The sequence below is a fragment of the Symphalangus syndactylus genome, chromosome 16 (assembly GCF_028878055.3).
Source record: "Symphalangus syndactylus isolate Jambi chromosome 16, NHGRI_mSymSyn1-v2.1_pri, whole genome shotgun sequence".
Classification (NCBI taxonomy): Eukaryota; Metazoa; Chordata; class Mammalia; order Primates; family Hylobatidae; genus Symphalangus; species Symphalangus syndactylus.
Window position 1 is genome coordinate 32,511,768 of NC_072438.2, and position 20,698 is coordinate 32,532,465.

Here is a 20,698-nt window from a genome sequence, read left to right on the forward strand (position 1 = left end):
GTCTCACCTCAGGGCCTTTGCACAGACAGCTTCTTTGAGCTAGAATACAAGCTGCCTCCCTTGGCCTGCCTAACACCAACTCATTCTCCAGGCCTCAGCTCAGCCACCCCTTCCTCCAAAGGGCCTTTTCTCATTGGTCCTGCTATTGCTTGGTTGGATATTTTCAGATTCTAGAAGAGCATTGGTGCTGAGAGGAACATGGTGTGGGAGGCTCCGTGTTGTAGTGGCACAAGCACTAGATAGGGAGTGAGAAGATGCCCCAGTGTCTGACACTGATGAAGTAGTGGAGTCCTGGGGAAGTCCTTTTTTCTCTTGGCCTCAGTTGCTCTGCCCACAGGATGAGGGAGTAGGGCTATGCCAGTCATTCTCATGAGGGAGTAGGGCTATGCTATTCATTCTCATGAGGGAGTAGGGCTACAGTAGTGATTTTCATGGGGGAGTAGGGCTATGACAGTGGTGTCCATGGGGGAGTAGGGCTATGCCAGTCATTCTCACGGGGGAGTAGGGCTACACCGGTGATTTTCATGGGGGAGTAGGGCTGTGCCAGTGGTTCTCATGGGGGAGTAGGGCTATGTCAGTGGTTTTCATGGGGGAGTAGGGCTACACCAGTGGTTTTCATGGGGGAGTAGGGCTACGCCAGTGGTTTTCATAGGATAGCAGGGCTACACCGGCGGTTTTCATGGGGGAGTAGGGCTACGCCAGTGGCTTCCATGGGGTCATAGGTCTATGTTGGTAGTTTTCAAGCTATGTCCTTCAGAGCTCTAGGAATTCTGGAGAAAGCTGCCCAGGTGAGAAGCAAAAAGAGGGCAAAAACAACCTTTGGATCCCACTCCTAATTCTATTCAGGTCTTTTTTAATATCTGCATCATATATTGTGCTTTTATAAGAATTTGTTTTGGAAAAAAAGAGGCATTAATAGCTTGAAAACATTAGAAAACCACTGATCTTTATAACTAGGATCTTGTCCAGCTCAAACATTCTGTTGTAACACAGACACCTCCAGCAGAGAAAGAGAGGGAGACAGCTGAGGGTACAAAGATGATTATGACGAAGTCTATGAGAGGACATGAGCAGAGGACATGAGGAGCTGATGGCTTTGGCCCAGTCAAACCTGGCACAGGATCTATAAAAGTGAGAGGTTTTGTGATGAGACTGGACATTTTGGGTTTGGAGTCAAAAGAACTGGGCCTGCTGGACTCCAAACCAGTGACTTATACCCTTGATGCTCAGTGTAATTACCCAGGAGCTTTTGAAAAGCATTGATGCCAGAGTCTGCTCCTCAAACAACTGAATGAATCTCTAGGGGAGGGCTGTGGCATCTGAACCCTGCAAAGGAGGAACTGTGATTGTCTTGCTCACCATCATAGTCCTGGTGCCCAGCATATACGATCAGCAGGTAATAAGTAACAGCAAATATTTGTTGAATAAATAAGTGCATTTCATATTAGCAACTGACAGGCTTATATCTCCTTACTCAGATTACTGAGACTTCCTGAGGCTCAGTTTTTTTCATCTGTAAAATGAAAAAGTAATTTCTACTCAGAAGTGATGCTATGAGAATTAGGAGTAGGTCAGGTACCTTGCAGAGAATATGGCACATAGCAGTTGCTCTGTAAATGGTGCTACAACCGTTAGTGACAATTGATATAACGAAGATTCAGACCAAAAAATACTGGGTTCCAATAAGGCTGCCTTGTATCAGCCAGGAGACTAAATTATTCTCTGATGACAAATATCCTCCAAGTCTCAGGGGCATAACACAGCAAATATTTATTTTACCTGCATTACTTGTCCATCAGGTTGACTAGGGGTTGTCTGAGTCTCAGTCATATGGAACATTGCCAGTCACCATGAGAGTCAAAAGGAATACCATGGAGCTCCTTCCACTGGCAAGTCTGATCCCAGAAGTGACCCACAACTGATTAGTCAGAAGCAGTCACATGGTTGCATCAACCACTGGGACCCAGCAAGTATAATCACACTATGCCCAGAAGGCAGAGAACTGAAACTTACATTGATGAACAATGAGAAAGATAGCACCGTAGCTCTATAGAAGTCATGCATGACTCTACATACACTTAACTTCCAACAACGACAGCAGGAATCAATGACTGCTTGAAGCACAAACTGCTTTGAGTATTTACTGTGTTTTGATACCCATTATTAATTCTTCTTTTTCTCTTTTTCTTTCTTTCTTTCTCTTTCTTTCTCTTTTTTTTTCTCTCTTTCTCTTTCTTCTTTCTTTCTTTCTCTCTCTCTTTCTTTTTCTTCTTTCTTTTTTATTTTTTTTGAGACAGAGTCTTGCTCTGTCGCCCAGGCTGGAGTGCAGTGGCACGATCTCAGATGACTGCAACATCTGCCTCCTGGGTTCAAGCGAGTCTCCTGCCTCAGCCTCCCTAGTAGCTGGGATTATAGATATGCACCACCACACGTGGCGAATCTTTGTGTTTTTCAGTAGAGACAGGGTTTCATCATGTTGTCCAGGCTGGTCTCGAACTGCTGACCTCAAATGATCTGCCCACCTTGGCCTCCCAAAGTGCTGGAATTACAGGTGTGAGCCGCCATGCCTGGCCTCTTTCTTTTGGAATCATCACTCAACTATAATGTTAAACCACTTCATGAGATAAAATTTATATGCCAGAAACTTCACCCGTTTTAAATGTACGATTCAATGATTTTTGTAAATGTTAGAGTTGCAGAACCGTCACCAAAATTCAGCATTTCCAGCACCCTAGAAATGTTCCTCACGTTTATCTGAAGTCAGTCCCCACTCACACACCCAACATCATGCAAGTATTAATCTGTTTTCTGTCTGTACACGTGTATCTTTTCTGAACATTTCATACAAATGAAATCATGTGATATATAATCTTTTGTGTCTGGCTTCTTGCTTCTGATGATGTTTTAAAGGGTCATTTGTGTTATCATAAGAGTTTCAAAGGTTTTGGAGGCTGATCAAGGAAAAAGATATGACCACGACATGCGGTAATACATAACAAGCTTTATTGGGTGGTGTCTAGACAGGGTGGCATAAGAAGGGAGTCCCTTACAGGATGAAACCCGAAGTTTATGGCTCTGAGGCCATCATCTAGGAAGAAAGTAGAGCAAGGGAATTCCTGAAGAAAAGCAGGAACAGAGAGAGGCTTGAAATAAGTTTTGAAGTGAAAGTTCCCCCACATTGTTCTTCTTTTTTGAAATTGTTCTGGCTATTCTGGGACCTTTGCTTTTTCATGTACATTTTAGGATAAGCGTGTCAATTTCTGAAGAGTGCTCTGGCGTTTTTATAGGAATTGTGTTGAATCTGTAGATTTGCATGGAGATGTTTGACTCCTTAGCAATATTGGGTCTCCTGATCCAAGAACATAGAATGTCTCTTCATGTATTAAAATCTTTCTTATTTTCTCTCAGCAATGCTTTGTAATTTTCAGTGTGCAAGTCTTGCACTTTATTGGTAAGCATATTTCAAAATACTCTAGTCTTTTTGATGCTATCGTGAATGAAATTTTATTTTCATTTCGTGGATTGTTATGTGTATTATTAGGTAGAAATACAATTGATTTTTATATATTGATCTTGTGTCCTGCAACTTGCTGTACTCATATATTCATCCTAGTAGTTTAAAAATAATTGGAGTGAATTCCTTAGTATTTTCTCCCCGTACGATCATGTAATTTATCAATAAAGACCATTTTATTCTTCCTTTCTAATCTGAACCATTTCAATGAAAAATATTTTTCTTACTTTACTAGCTAGAACCTCTAGCCACAATATTAAGTAGAAAGTGGTGAGAGACATCTTGCTTTGTTCCTGATCTTGAGGGGAGAGCACTAAATCTTTCACTATTAAATATGATATTAGCTGTAAGATTTTTATAGATGCCCTTTATCAGGTTGAAAAGTTCCTTTCTATTCCTAGTCTGTTGAAAATGTTTTACTTGAATGAGTGCCGGATTTTGTTAAATGCTTTTTATGTTTGTGTTGAGATAATCGTGTGGCTTTTGTCCTTTATTCTATTAATATAATGCATTACACCAATTAATGTTCAGATATTAAACCAATCTTGCAATACTGAGATAAACCCCACTCAGTCATGGTATATAATTCTTTTTATATGTTTCTGAATTCATTTTACTAATATTTTGTTGAGGAGTTTTTTATCTATATTCATGTGACTATTAGTCTGTAGTTTTATTTCCCTGTAATATGTTTGACTAGCATCAGGGTAATGCTTGCTTCATAGAATTCTTTGGAAAGTGTTTCCACTCTACATTTTCTGGAAGGATTAGTATTTTTATTATTTAAATATTTGATAGAATTCACCAATAAAGCTATCTGTCTCTGGGGTTTTCTTTGTGAAGAGATTTTAAATTCAATTTCTTTTCTTCTAATAGGTCTGTTCATATGTTTTTATTTCTTCTTGAGTCCATTTGATAATGTGCATCCTTTAGTTTCATTTAAATTACATTTAAGTTACCTAATTTGTTTCCATAACATTGTTTACACTAATCCCTTCTAATTATTTTAATTACTGTAGGATAGGTAGTGATATTCCCCTCTTTCAGTCCTGATTTTTGTCATTTGTGTCTGTCTCTTTTTTCCCCTAGTCAGTCTAGTTAACAATTTGCCAATTCTACTGATTTTTTCCATGGAGCAAATTTTTCGTTTCATTGATTTTTCGGGATTATTTTGTTTCTATTTCACTGATTTTTACTGTAATTTTTATTATTTCCTTTCTTTGCATGCTTTGGGTTTACTTTCCTCCTTCATTCTTGTTTCTTAAGATGAAAGCTTAAGTGTTGATTTGAGATCTTTCTTTTTTACTAACATAGGCTTTTAAAGCTATAAATTTTCCTGTTGGTACTGCTTTAGCTGTATTTAATAAATTTTTGATATGTTGTGTTTTCATTTTCATTTACTTAAAAACATTTTTCAACTTCCTTTGTGACTTTTTTCTTTGACTCATTGGTTATTTTGAAGTGGATTGTTAATTTCCAAATATTTGTGAATTTCCCAATTTTTTCTGTTGAGAACATCTAATTTAATTTCTTGTGGTCAGATGATTCTCCCCCAGCACCTTCAATGTGTCCTCCCACTGTCTTCTGTCCTCCATTGTTTCTGATAAGGAGTCAGCTGTTAGAGTTATTTTTCTCTTGCTGTTTTCAAGCTCGTTGTTAGCTTTCAACAGTTTATATATTGTGTATCTAGATGTAGATCTATTTGTTCTTATCATACTTGGAGTTCATGGAGCTTCTTAAATGTGTAGATTAATGTCTCTTATCAAATTTGGAAAGTTTTTGGCAATTATTTCTTCAAATATTTTTATGCCCTTTTTCCCACTTCTCTTGTTCCAGGATTCCCATTACTTGAATGTTGTTATGCTTGATGGAGTTCCACAGCTGCTTGAGAATCTGTTCAATTTTCTTCATTTTTTTTCATATTGGATAATTTTTATTGATTTATCTTCAAGCTCACTGATTTTTTATTATGGCATCTCAGATCTGGTGTTGAGCCCCTTTAGTGTACTTTCCATTTTACTTACTTTATTTTTCAACTCTAGTTTTCCATTTGGTTCTTTTTAAAATATAATCCCTATCTGTGTGTTGATATTCTCTATTTGATGAGTCATTGTCATTATAATTTCCCTTAACTTATAAAATATAATTTCCTTTAGTTTTTGAACATAATTTTACTAGCTGCTTTGAAATTTTTTCTGCGAAGTCTGACATCTTAGAAGACCTCTAAGAGACAATTTCTACTGACTTTTCCCCTGAGCTTTTTCCACTTTCCTGTTTCTTTTGATGTCTTACAACTTTTTTTTTGCAAATTAGAAATTTTAAATGGTATATTTTAGCAACTGTAAATTCTCACCTTCTCTCTCGGAGTTGTTACTGCTGATTTTGATTGTGTATTGACTTTCCTGGACTTACTCTGTAAAGTCTCTCTACTATAATATGTGGCTGTGATATCTCTGCTAAAGTTTCTTTTTTGTTCTTACTTTTTTCCTAAATTTTAATTACTATTGTTAACCCTTGGTTCAGCATAGCTCACTAATTGATCAGAGGTTGTGTTAAAACACATCAAGTCAGTAAAGCTTCTACTCTTTGTTGATGGATCACTATATGGATTGTATGGATTGCAGTACACATTTAAATTTCAAGCAGTTTACAGTTCTGTCCCTGCTCTTACCTTCTATGGAGATTTTGTGCCTTCTTTGCATGTACACAAGATCTCACATTCAGCCAGCCATATGTACATAGCTAGTGTCCTCTTCAGTCTTTTCTGCACATGCAGTCAGCCTTGAACATAACCACAGCCTTTCAGAACTTTAGGGATATTTTGGAGCTTAACAAGGCTCACTGTGGCTGTCTAGTTACTTAGAGCTCCCTATCAAATTTCTGGCTATGCTTCTGATCTATTGTTTATCCTAACCGATATTATAACCACAGACTAACTGCAACATTGGCCTTCCCCATTTGTTTGCTAATGAAATCACTAGTATGAATCAACTACTCTTTTCCATGATGTCTGGGGGCATGGGATATTTTCCATATTCATTTCAAATCAAGTCAGTCTTCTCTGGCAGAAAAGCTATTGGTTTTCACAGTATGCCCTGACCTGGTAGATCTACAACACTGATGGAATTGAGGGGATGATGGGTGCAGCCCCAGGTTAAAACATCAGAGTCCCAGTGTCATCGGCCCAGTGTCAGTAGGTTTATTTGAATAAACTATTCTCAATTTTTTGCATGCCTTTGGTCAATTTTCAGTGTCTCAAAGTTGTTTTTTGACAATTTTGTTCAGTTGTTTCTTTGGTGAAGAATTTGCTGAGTTCCTTTCTCTACCTTTCTCAAAGTTTCATCTCTTCAATATAGTTTTGTTGTTATTGATCTTTTGTGTGCTGCTTTGCTAGGACTGCCAACCAGAGACCCCACCCTTTTTTTTTTTCCAGGAAATACACCTAAGACATAGCTGAGCCATCAAACACTCTTGTCCCAAATTTTAAATCTTGATAGGAGTGATACAAAAACTGAAAATAAAGTGTTATACTTCATTCATTTTAGCAGCACCCTGACTGGATTCTAAATTATCTCATGCTACCTCTACTTCTAGGGCTCCTCTGGTTTTCATCATGTACAAAGCCTGGTTCTGTAGCCTTTCATCAATTCTAGAAGGACCCCCATGTCCAGCCAATAAATACGTTTCCTTCTCAAGTTAGCCAGAGCCTGTTTCTGTTGCTGGCAAACAAAGAATCTGACTGATACAGCTTTTCAAAGGATGTGCAGAAGGGAATCTTCTAAAGACTCCAGATAAGAGGCCAATTATTCACTTGACAGTTTTTAGGATTGCTACAACACATGCGTGCCTGTGGGATGCTCCTATGCCGGCGGTATGTTGTGTGCCTGATGAAATCCCACTGGAGGGGCCGAGTCTGCACCTGTCACCAGTCACAAAGAGGATCCAATTTTTATCCATTTCATCTGGAGAACCATCTGGGCTGGGAATAGCAGTAATAATAACAAATCATTGTCACCAGATTTCCTCATAGATAGTACACATTTTTTGTTGTTGTCACTCTTGTTAAAAATCAAGTTTTCAAGTCTGCTGGTAAATAAACAGCCAGCAGTAGTTACAAAGGCTGACCTGGCCTGTGTGACACAGGATTTGGACTGGTCCTGAGAACATGGCATTGTGAGAACTGGCTACTAGTAGTCTTTTCTGGAGGGGCAGGAAGTTGGGGGAAATATCTCTAGAAGGCCATCGTTGAAAGAACCATTCAAGGGAGTATTGGGTAGCAATGGCTTGCTTATCAACATCAGGTATAAAAGAATTTTGGGTTTTGTTTGATGTGGGCCAGCAGCAGAATGTGGCTGATAAACAAGCAATCTGTGTTATTAAACAGCATTAATAGAGGTATATTATATTAAACAGGAAAGTTGATATTCCTCCTCTGTTTCAACCTTCTTAGAGCACTCAAAGTTATATCTTCATTTTAGACATCACACATTTTATGTGCTAGAGACTATCAAGAACACATTTAGAGGAGAACAATCAAGATGGTGAATTGACTTCAGCCACCATGTAATGAACACTGGAAGGAGCATTTAATTTGCAGAGGACAAAATAAGAGGGTAGAAATAATAGAGAATGGGAAGTAACATAACTATTTTCAAAATCTGCAGAAAGGAGATGTGGAAGAAGGATAGCATTTGTTCCCTCTATCTCCAGTGACAGATCTAGGATCAACAGGCAGAAGCTACAAGTAGATACATTTTAATTCCATATGACTCTATATAAAATACTTCAATATGTTTTCTGTAAGGTCACCTAGAAGTGGGCTTTCACTTTGTAATTTTAGTCAAAGTATGTATAATTGTGAGGACTAACACTGTTAATTTATAAATACTGACATTGATGAGTGACAGGCAGGTGAAAGCTGTAAGAATTGTGTGTTTGGTTAAGGTTTTGTTCACCTACTCTTTTAAAAATTAAATGTAGTGATTCTTTCACAAGTTGTAACCTGTAGTAATAAATATGCATTTTCTATTTTGAAATTGATATAATACAAACCCTATTTATAAAATGGCTATGTATATTTTTAGCATTTATTTATTTTAGGAGTTTTGTAAAAATTTGCAGAACCATGTATAGGAGCTCTGACAAACAAAGCAAAATACACAAATAAAGCCTTAGAAGACAGATCAAATAGTTGACAAGTGAGAGACTAACAGTGAACCTGGAGGAAAGAGTGGGAATTAGAAGAAGAGCAAACAGCTCTATGACTGTTAGAAGGAGTAGAGGAGAATAATCGATCACTGTAATAAAGGTGGATGGGCATAGCATAGAAAATGCTGTTAGGATGGTGTGCACTACATCGATCTTGGACAGTAGTACTATACTGTATACAGCCATTTAAATCATGGTCCCCAAGTCACAGGTATAAGACTCAGGACCACAGCTAGCTTGTCCAACAACTTTAGGTCAATTAGAAAAAGGCACACACTGGGCGGATGTAGCCCTGTAGGTGAATTGCTTGGGGAATAAAGTATAGGCTGGATTTCAGCTTTCATACATGGTCATCTGCTGAGCATCTTCATGCAGGGAATAGCTGTACCCATGGCTATGAATAGTCTCCACATCATCTATTCATATTTTCTGAAACTCACGTTTGGAATTTTCTATCTAGACTCTAAGGGTTGGGTCAGAGGGATGAGATTATTCATTTTGTTTGGAATGGAATGGAATATATCAAACTCCATACAAATGGCAAAGAAGAACTTTCGAAACTATCCAAATTTGAAATGCAAAGCTTATTAGGAGGAAGTTATTCCCCATAATTAAAAGAGTTTAAGCAAAGTTTTGGTTACAGGATGGAAGAAAATAGCCCAGTTACTACAACTGAGATTTAAGGTCCAAGTGGAATTAGAAGCAAAGTTGGTGAAGCTGAGCTTGGGAACGTGGTTTGTAAACAGCAGCATGCATCAGAATCTTCTAAAGGTTACAAGCACATAGAGCTGGGCCCTGGTCCCAGAGTCTCTGACTTCATGGGTGTTCTAACAGGTTCCCAGGTCATATTGATGCCGCTAGGCCAGAGACCACATCTTGAGATTGGCTTATACAGTCAAATTTGCAAACTTTAATGTAGGCACAAATCAGCTGGAGATCTTGTTAAAATGCAGATTCTGATTCAGTGAGTCTGGGGTGGGGCCTGAGATTCTGCATTGCTGAGCAAGCTTCCAGATACTGGCCCAGGGGCCAGGCTTTGAGCATCAAGGGCCTAGGGTTGGTTCAGTGGCAGATGCAGGGCTTGAAGTTGCGTGACAGATTACTGCAACTGTACAGACTAGACGTTGTTGGGCAGGGACCCAGGTAACTCACTCATTGACTCTGCAGATATGAGCAGAGCACCTACTGTGTGCCAGGTGCTGTTAAAGTGCTGTGGGACACTGCAGTGAACAAAACAAAGTCCTTGCTTTCATGGAATTCCCATTCCTGAGAAGCAAAATCATGTTTATGGCGCACTCTTCAATCTCTGAAAGGATTCTTTTTTTGGCTTCAATAATTTTTCATATCACAGCTTATCCTGAGGAAGGAGAAAGGTAAAGGACTAGAGAAAAGTAGAATAACTCAAAATACTTTTTTCTTCCATTTTATTTAAGAAGTCTGAACATTTCTTAGACTCATAAATAAATTTTTCAGAAAAGATGTTCATATATTTATACAGGCATATTCATTTATACTTCCTCCAAATAATTTCTAACAAAATATACATCAAGACATATTATAATGTTCTTGCCATATGGGGATATAGACAGAGGCATGGCATGAATATTGACTTTTAAATTGGGGTGGTTCAAAAATATGGATCAAGACAGTGTTTAGAGGGAATAGACAGTATTTTAAGGGAGCCAAAGGTGATTTTCCACTGCCTTCTAGGTTCCTCCCAGGAAGTCTGGGAAGGTGGGAAGGAAACACCCAATAGATCAGCAGACTAGGTGAGGCAGTGAAATGTAGTGGCCAAAAGCATGGGTTCAAATCCTGTCTCCATCGGTTACAAATTGTGTGACCTTGGCAAGTTCTTGAATGTCTTTGATGCCTAGTATCTTCATCTTAAAAGGGGGGATAAAGTCTATCTTGCAAGTTGGTTGAGAGAATGAATGAAATGAATATATGCATGACTCATGGTTAATTCTCAATCAATGATAACTTGGTATCAGGCCGGACATAGACCAGAATGTCAGCATAGTTCAGGGCTATTTTTGAGATACATGTAAGCAATGCAGAGGAGTAGATCTAGCCCAGGCTTCGAATGTTCTCCTGGGCCAACTTCCCAGAAGGAGGCTGAGAACACAGTAGAAGAATTTTATCGAGAAAAAAAAAAAAAAGGGCACTAACTAGATAGTAAAGGGCTGAGTTAGACTGAGCAGGAGAGGATTCTATGGCTACAACAAGTGTAATTCCCTCCTAAGATTAGAGTACTGAAATTTTACAACAGGTCCACCAGAACAGCTTTTGAATTTGTGATGCTTTTAAATATGCTTTAAGATGACAACACCCAATCTGGTGAAGTTGCAATAAAAGTTCTATATCATAAGTTGCTGGTGGCAAATTGGTACTATCTTTTAGGAAAGTAATTTGGCAGTATGAATTAGAAATTATGAAAATACTCATACTCTGTCACTTGATTGTTCTTCATTTGCAAAGTTATTCTTAGGAAATAATCCAAACGAAGGAAAACAAGGAAGATGATTGTTTTCATTACCTATATTGGAGAAGAAAAAAACAGAAAGCAGCTATATAATTCAAAGGATATTTATGTAACAATATAATCTAGTTATAATTGGGGCATATCAAAATTACTTGAAACCATAGCAGTTTAGGCCAGGCGATGTGGGTCATGCCTGTATTCCCAGCACTTTGGGCAGCCATGCTGGGAAGATCACTCGGGCCCAGGAGTTTGAGACCATCCTAGGCAACATGGCAAAACCCCCTCTTTACAAAAAAATACAAAAATTAGCCAGGCATGGTGGCATGTGCCTGTAGTCCCAGCTACTTGGGAGGTAGAGGTGGGAGGATCACCTGAGCTTGGGGAGGATGAGGCTGCAGTGAGCCATGACTGCACCATTACACTCCAGCCTGGCTAACAGAATGAGACCATGTCTCAAAACAAAAACAATAAAAAAATAGCAGTTTAAACCAGTCATGTTCATTTGCTCACAGTTTTATGAGTCAGAAATTCAAAAAGGTTGGGAAGTTCTTACTTGGAGTCTGTCATGGACTGCATTCAGATCCCTGTTGGGGCTGTAGTCCTGCAATGGCATGACTAGGCTTCTCATCTGAGATGGATCACTCACACGACAGGCGGTTGGTTTCAGCTGAAAGCTTAACTGGGCTGTCAACCAGAGCACCTACACGCAGCCTCTCCAGCATAGCAGTCTCAGGATAATCAGATTTCTTTACAGGGTTTTTGTTTCTCCCAGAGGTAAAGTCCCAAGAACACTAGGTGGAAGGACGCTTTGTAGCTTTTTCTAATCTGATCTTGAAAGTTATGCTGTGTCACGTCTCCTGTATTCTTCTGGTTAAAAGTGAGTCATTAATGCTGGCCCAAACTCAAGGGGAGGGGATTCACACTCCACCCATCAATGGGAGGAATGTCAGAGGAATTACAGACATGTTTTAAAATTGCTTCAGTCTTATTTGCATTCCTCCCACATGCAACATACCCACTCCCTTACCAAGACCTCCCAAAGGCTCAACTATTACAACATCGGGCTCAGGCTGGACGTTCAGGATCTCATCATCTCAGTCAGGTCCAGGTGTAAATGCATCTGCTCGAGTTTCTGAAGACCTCAGGACTAAAGAAATCAAGGGTTAGAATAAATAAAATAGACACTCCTATTCAAAAAGGAAGGGATGGCAAGCACAGAGCAGTCACTGGTCCAGAGAAACTTGAAATTCAGCTAGGTACCTGTCACCAGTTCTTTGTTCATGTCATCCAGTACTGTGGATTGTACTAGTACTGATTTGTACTAATTGTACTAGGGGATTGTTCATCAGTACTGATTTGTACCGATTGTACTAGGGAATCCCTCCTCTAGGTTCTCGGCTCCTCCATCTGGGCTTCTGGTTTTTCCCTCTGAGTTGTCCTTCCGTTTTCAGAATAAACAGCCTGTGAGTGCAGCTGGGTGGCTCTCTCATTTGGCTTCCTTCCCACAGAAGGTTGTGGATCGGAACCACGTTCATTTCGTGCTGCTTCTGTCTCTTTCAGACCAAGACGGTATTCCTTCTGCCAATACAATTCCCTTGAAATATTTGTCAGCATTTATGAATCTTACTAGAGTCCCTTCATTGGACAAAGACCATAAAGGGTCTTTGGGACAGACTCTTCTCTATCTTTGATTCTCTATAAGGCTGCAACATCCTTCAGAGCCTAGAAGCTCTATGACTTAAGAGGGATGATCTACTACAAAGCATCATCTTAAGATCCTTAAGATACATTTTATCTAGCAGACCGTGTCTGGGAGATACCATTTTAAATCTTTCTGAAAGCATAAAAAAAGTGTCTTAAAGTTGCCCCTCTGGCTTTATTTTTACCCTTTGATGGCGTTTTCCTGAAAGAGCCCTGAATTTGATCTTTTCCCTAAGGTCCTTTCTTACTTTAAGAATCCTTTGCTGACTGAAAATATTCTCTTGAGCCCTTTGTATTTCTTTCAAATTTCCCTTGAAAATAAAATAGTAGGTTTTTAAAGTTTATTTGTTTATTCTCTCTACTTTCATTTTATCATAGGCAACTAGAAGAAGCCAGATGGCATCTTAAACACTCTGCTTGGGAATTTTCTTAGCTGGATCATCGCGTTCCTTTAGTACATTTTCTATTTTCCATATTACTGCAGGTGATAGTTTTGCAAAATTTACCACCACTACATAACCATGGTCTCCTCTCCTTCAGCTTCTTGTAAATCTCCCTCACCTTCCTTTAAGCCCTCCCTGACATATTGCACTTCTCAAGGCCCATCAGGTTTCAGTTTACATTCCAGCCCTTGCCTGCTGCCTGGTCTCAAAACCAATGGCATGTGGTTTAGATTTCTATTATTGCAGACCCTCATTTCCAGATACCACAATTCGTTCTGGTTACTGTTGCTGTGTGAAAATTTGTCTTTAAATGTAGTGGCCTACAACAACCATTTCATTTTGCTCATAATTTTGTGCATCAGAAATTTGAAAAGGGCTCAGCTGAGCAGTTCTCATTTGAGGTTACTCATGCAGTTGCAGTAAGATGTCAGCTGGGGCTGCAAACATCTGATGACTTGACCAGCCTGGATGTCCAAGATGGCTCATGTGTGCAGTTAAGAGCTGGCGCTGCTGTCAGCTGTGAGCTCAGCTGGGCTGTCTTGGGGGTCTACACGTGGACTTTCCAGCACAGTGCTTTCAGGATACTTGGCCTTCTTCCATGGTGCTGGTTTTCCCTGGAGCTAACATCCCAAAAGAACCAGGCAGAAGTTGTATGGTCTTTTCTGACCCAGTTTTGAAAGTTAAAAACAGCGTCACATCTGCTGCATTCTATTGGTTATAAGGTGCTCACTAAGTCATCCCAGACTCATGGGTAGGGGACATAGATACCACCCCTCCATGAGATGAGTGACAAACAATTTGCAGGTGTGTTTTAAAACTGCCACACGACATATTAAATTCTCTAAGGTTAGGGATAAAAAGCAAAATATATAATTGCATATGCCCTGGGATTGAAAGCAGTATCCAGGAATGGACATATGAAAAACATTGGAAAGAAGTGCAAAAAAATTGTATTTTTTCATTATTGTAGATAATTTTTTTCCACTTATTTTATAGTAGGAAAGAAAGAATGAATGAAAGAAAAGAAAACATATTTCTAAGTGATTCAATGCCTTTTCTTTATAACCTCTGCTCCATTTATCTTATAGTTTATCTTTGGGATAGCCATGAAAATCACTTTAAGTTGGGTTTGAGGATGAGAGGAAGCGTTGAGAACATGACCAGTTGGATATGAAGGTAGCCCTGGCTGTGGTGAAGATGGATTGAGCGGTAGTGCACAGGGCTATTATGTGACACTTCAAGGACTAATTAGGGCCAGGAAGAAGCCCGAAAGTGTTATCTCTTACGTGCAGGATCAAGACACCCAAGTAGGTTCATGCATTCCATGGCCATCAAATTCTGTTTGCCCCATGAAACAAGTAACGAGACATAAGTCAAATGTTGAAACTGAAAAGTGGTACAGATCTGTCCAAACGGAATGTTCTTGCATTCAATCACTCAAGCAATGTGGAATTAAAAGCTATGTGTTATTATTAGATGCTCTACACTACACACCCAGACTTCCCTCTACCTGCTGATGTCCAGAGAACTTTCTTAACCTAGTTTTGCTCACACAGCAGGACCTGGATCCCAGTACAGACCTAGAGGCCTGTTATGGACTGAACTGTGTTCCCCCAAAATGTGTATCTTCAAACCTGAAGCCCCAGTGTAACTGCATTTGAAGATAGGGCCTTTAAAGAGGTAATTATGGTTAAATATGGTCATAAGGGTGAGGCCCTAATCTAACAGGATTGGTGTCCTTATAAGAAGACAGACACCAAATATCTCTCCTCTTTCTCTCAATGCATGCACATAGGCAGGCCATGTGAAGACACAGAGAGAAGACAGCCATCTGCAAGCTGCAGAGAGAGGCCACAGGAGTGTTCAATCCTGCTGAAACATTGATCTTGGACTTCCAGCTTTCTCAACGGTGCTCAAACAAGTTTCTGTTGTTTAAGTCACTGAGACTGTGGTACTTTGCTATGGCAGCCCTAGAAAACTGATAAAAAGTCCTTCAAGCTGATCCTTGGTATCCTTTTGGCATGCCCTGATCATTTATTGAGCATTTCTTTACTTTCTAGCACAATAAGATGTTCTGTGTCATTTAGTACCTTTTCTGCCTGTGGTAGGCTGCACAATGGCCTCCCAAAGAGGTCCACATAGGAATCCTCTACACCTGTGAATAAGTTGCCTTAAAGATGTTTGGCCCAGTGCATATGCCACCATGTAAAATTGGCTTCCATGAGTAGCAAGAAAAAAATTTTGGAAAATCACATTTATCACTTTGCCTAATGAGAGAAATGTTGAAAAGAAGGTTAATTGAAATTTAAGAAAATAAAAGGCTGTTTGGGGGATGAGAATGGTTTGCTTCTTACCTTCACTGCACAGAAGAGATACATGGAAATGGTTTAGAGTTGCCATGGGATGGACTTGAAGTGGGTGGTAAGGAAACTCCAGTGTCTCTACATCAGGTGCAGTGCCAGGGGCTAAGAAAAAGACAAAGATGCTTAAGACATGGTCCCTGTCCTCAAAGGATTCAATCTGTGGCTAGTTTCTCACCTGCATGGGAAACCAAAGAGATTACCTAGAATACACAATGGCATTTTTGTGGTGCTAGCGAGTAAATCAGAAGGCTGATGTACTGATTCAACCAATGTACTGATTCAACTGATGTGTACATTTTAAGGATAGAAGGAAGAAATATAGCAATGACAAATTTGATTGGAAAGATCAGCTGGGACGATCATACTCATCCCAAATGGAGCTTTATCAAAATGGAGTGATGCCTGATAAAAAAGAAACAACAGAACGTGGCAGATCAAGGTGTTGTGAAAACACTGAGCTGGTTGTAGCTATTGCACCTGTGTTTGCTGATCTTAAACAGCTGTGTGTGGATAATGTTACCGGGAATAGGGCAACTGAGGAACTCGAGAACGCTAGTGCTGTGATTGAAGCCACCTGTCCTGGCATCACAGGTAAGATGGTGAAAAAGTTAACTGGGAAATTTCAAAAGCGTTCCACTGATGTATCCTCTTCTAAGCTTTTCGTTACTGGCTTCTGTTTCATATGAAACCCAGTAAAGCTCTTCAAGCTTGCCTTCATGCCTAACTCAAAAGCTCCGTATGCCTTTCATACTTTTGCAACTTGTTGATGATTAAAGACTTTAAAGAACTCTCCTCGTCCCCACGAGAAAGGTGCTTTGTGTAGTGGTTAAAAGTGTGGATTTTGGAGTGATCATCCAGGCACAAGGCCTGAGAAGCTTTACAAGCTGTGTGAGTTTAGTTGAGTTATTAAACATTTCTAGGCTTCAGTTTCTCTTCCACAAAATGGAAATAATAATATAACATCCTTGTGGTAAACGGGAATTGAAGACTATTCTATACCTGGTTGACTCCAGGTCTGACTCCTTTGCAAAATGTTTGAACCACTGAAGAGAGACAGATGAGTCTGGTGTTATTTCATTTTGACCAAGCTCTTGGTCTTGGGCATAGATGTAGGTGAGAAAAGCACTTCCTCTTTTTGGAGCTTGGCCCGGACTCTAAGGTGTAGGGACATCTGGGGTGCTTCTGACAGTTGCTCAGGGAAGCCCAGCCCAGCCCCAAAGTGGCCATCAGGATGCAATCTAGGAAACTGACCTGTAAAAATGCAGGGATAGGCCTGGGTCCTTCAAATCTGTGAGTTTTTATCTGGCTTTTACTTTCCTGCCATTATTCCCACACCTAGGCTAGTTCTCAATAAGAATGATACCCTGGCCTCTGATTTGCTGTGGCAAACAAGCAGATGGGCCTGCCCATGTGTGAGATGAAGTGGACACAAGGAGGTAGCAATCCCTCCCTGAGTTCAGACCGGAGGTAGCAGTGAGGCCACCAGAACAGGATCATTGGTGGCAGAGGCACCATATGGTGGTATGGTGAAGAGATCCAAGGTGGCAGAACACACAAGTCTGTGCCCGAGTACATGAGAGAGATGCCTGAAACATGGAAATAGCTAGAATTCACTGGATGGAATGATGGGATATTTCCTGCTAACTATGTGGGCAAGGCCATAGATGTAGTCCCTTGGGTTACTAGCCCAACACCTTCATTTAACAGAACACACACATGTCTACAGTCAGTGGGGATGGTCGCTGTATTTAACCACCGCTGTGTTGTCAAAGACCAGTCCAAAAGGATGTAGCTGATCCTGGTGCTGAAGCTTACAATCATTTATGGAAGAAAGCAAATCCTATTGCTGGTGACATGGAAGATCTCCAAAGCCCCTTTAAATGGAGAGAAGGGGTATTTGGGTTTTCCATCATTTTCCCAACAAACTGTGATTTCTATCTATTGAGATTGGTAGAAATTTGCCACCAATCTTTCTGAATTCTGGGTTTTGTTACTGTTTTTTTTTTCTTTCAAAAGAAAGAGTGAATCAGATTTTCTGGATGCCCCACTGTGCCAGGAATTAACCCTTTAGTTTCTGTATCCTGGGGAAGTTCATGAGGTTCCAGAAGAGGGGCTGGGTAGCTGACAGTGGGGAAGCAAACAGAGAGCTTGAGTCAATGTCTATTTACCAGGTTGTATGAAAATATTCCAATGTTTTAACAACCGGAGCATCTGGGACTGGTGCACACCAGTCCTGCCTACACAACCAGAACCACACACAGCAGAAGTGTTCTCACACTCATGTCATTCCTGAGAGGTTTTACATAGAAAACTGAGGCTCTGCTGAACTTTAGCAGGGAACAGGATAGGAGCACAACGCTGCGCTGGTTCAGGCTGTCTCTCAGGCTTGGATAGCTCTTCCAACATACCCTCTTGTGTAAGCAGAGAAGCCATGTGGGAGAGACCCCATGCTATTGCCCCTTCCTCTTGAGTCTCTAAAACAAGGCAGATCTATATGTCATAGTTCCTGTTTTAGAGCTTCGATCTGCCAAAAGGTTGACTTATCTTTAACAAACTCTTCTGCTTCTGGGCCTGCATGAATGCTAGTCAATTCATAGCTGGCAAAATGAAGCTATTTCCATGACCACAAAAACCCATTCAGGGTCCCCACAAACTCAGCCCACACCATCCTATTCCAAATCAATGAGGCTGACTCAATTTCCTGCTGACTCACAGCAGTCCCAGCTTTACCAGTCAGCTGGTTCCCCAGCTTAAAAGTGGCTCCAGGCAGAACCGAAGATCCCTGGGAACCAGAGTGTTGCGTGTGGCCACTGTAAGAGGCTTAGCATGAGTCCTCAGACTCCCTGCTGTTTCCACATGGCCTGGGCCTTCTCACTGGACTGAATATTTCAAGTGTGCACTCTGAACCTGGAGTGTGAACAAGGGTAGAGGATGCAAGCCCAGCTAGATGTGCAGAGCTGAGATTGCTGCTTAGCCAAAGGCCTCCAAGTTCTCACCAGTTACCTGAGATGAAACACCTCAGGAAATCCAGGCAACCTGATGGCCAGCTGCTTATAAAAAGTGATTCTAAATACACTTTCCAATCATTTATAGAAGAAAGCAAATCCTATTGCTGGTGACATGGAAAGTCTCCAAAGCTCTTTTATAAAGGAGAGAAGGGATAATTTGGTTGTCCAGGATTTTCCCAATAAATCATGGATTCCTTCCTATTGAGATCAACAAAACTCTTGCCACCAATCTTTGTGAGTTCTGGGTTTGGACACTGGGGTTCTTTCAAGAATCAGATTTTCTTAAGAGGATATATTCATGACTTAAAATGAATCTCTTTGCACATTTTACAACACTCACTACCACTGACAAAAAAGTTCATAATCTTCTAATAAAAACATCCAATTCAGAGATAATGAAAACTAAAAAAAACACTGTATCTTCTCATAATCCTTAATTTTAATAAAATCTATGGGCTCTGGGAACAGGGCTTACAAATGACAAGTAGAAGGTTCATCTTGGGGGAGCCACAGGGGAATTTCAGAGAGAATCTGTTTGTAACCAAACCAGAGAAGCACAACATCAAATAACCAACAAACTTCTGTCTTCACTCCCTAAACATGAGGTTTTTGAGTATTTCCAAACAACTTAAATTGTGATAGTTAATTTTATGTGTCAACTTGGTGGGGCCATGATGCTCAGATATGCAGTCAAACATTATTCTGGCTTTCTGCCTGGGGATGCTGCTGAGGAAGCATCATCAAAGTCTCTCTTCCCACAGGTGTCATGCCTAAGCCAGCCTCCTAAAGAGCCTGAACAGGTGCGGAAGCTCTACATCAGGGGCTTGAGCTTTGAAACAACTGATGAGAGACTGACGGGCCATTTTGAGCAGTGGGGAAGGCTCACTCTCACAGACTGTGTGGTCTGAGAGATCCAAACACCGAGAGCTCCGGGGGCTTTGGGTTTGTCACCAATGCCACTGTGGAGGAGGTGGAGGCAGCCATGAAGGCAAGGCCACACAAGGTCAATGGAGGAATTTTGAAACCAAAGAGAGCTGTCTCAAGAGAAGATTCTCAAAGAGCAGGTGTCCACTTAACTGTGAAAAAGGTATTTGTTGGTGACATTAAAGAAGACACTGAAGAACATCACCAAAGAGATGATTTCAGACAGTTTGGGAAAACTGAAGTGGTTGAAATCATAACTGAATGAGGCAGTAGCAAGAAAAGGGGCTTTGCTTTTGTAAGCTTTGAAGACCATGACTCCAAGGATAAGATTGTCATTTGTAAATGCCATCCTGTGAATGGCTACAACTGTGAAGTTAGGAAAGCCCTGTCACACAAGAGATGGCTAGTGCTTCATCCAGCCAAAGAGGTCAAAATGGTTCTGGAAACTTTGGTGGTGGTCATAGAGGTGGTTTTGGTGGGAATGACAACTTTAGTCATAGAGGAAACTTCAGTGGTCGTACTGGCTTTGGTGGCACCCATGGTGATGGTGGATGTGGTGGCAGCGGGGATGGCTATAAGGAATTTGGTAATGATAAAAGCAATTTTGGAGGTGGTGGAAGCTACAATGATTTTGGCAATTAAAACAAACAGTCTTCAAATGTTGAATCCATGAAGGGAGGAAACTTTGGAGGCAGAAGCTCTGGCCCCTGTGGTGGTGGAGGCCGATACTTTGCCAAACCATGAAACCAAGGTTTTAGTAGCAGCAGTAGCTATGGCAGTGGGGGAAGATTTTAATCACTCTCAGGAAACAAAGCTCGGCAGGAGAGCAAGCCAGAGAAGTGACAGGGAAGCTACAGGTTACAACAGATGTGTGAACTCAGCCAAGCACAGCGGTGGCAGGGCCTAGCTGCCACAAAGAAGACGTGTTAGACGATACTCACGTGTATGGGCAAAAAACTCAAGGACTGTATTTGTAATTAATTGCATAATAGGTTATTTTAGTTTCTGTTCTGTGGAAAGTATAAAGCATTCCAACACAAAGCATTAAATGTAGA

At 40.5% G+C, this 20,698-nt stretch overlaps 1 pseudogene; it reads left to right on the top strand.

Moving 5' to 3' along the window:
• The first annotated feature begins 16,109 nt into the window (after window positions 1–16,109).
• On the top strand, window positions 16,110–20,438 carry LOC129464609 (heterogeneous nuclear ribonucleoprotein A1-like; annotated as a pseudogene).
• The last annotated feature ends 260 nt before the right edge of the window (window positions 20,439–20,698 follow it).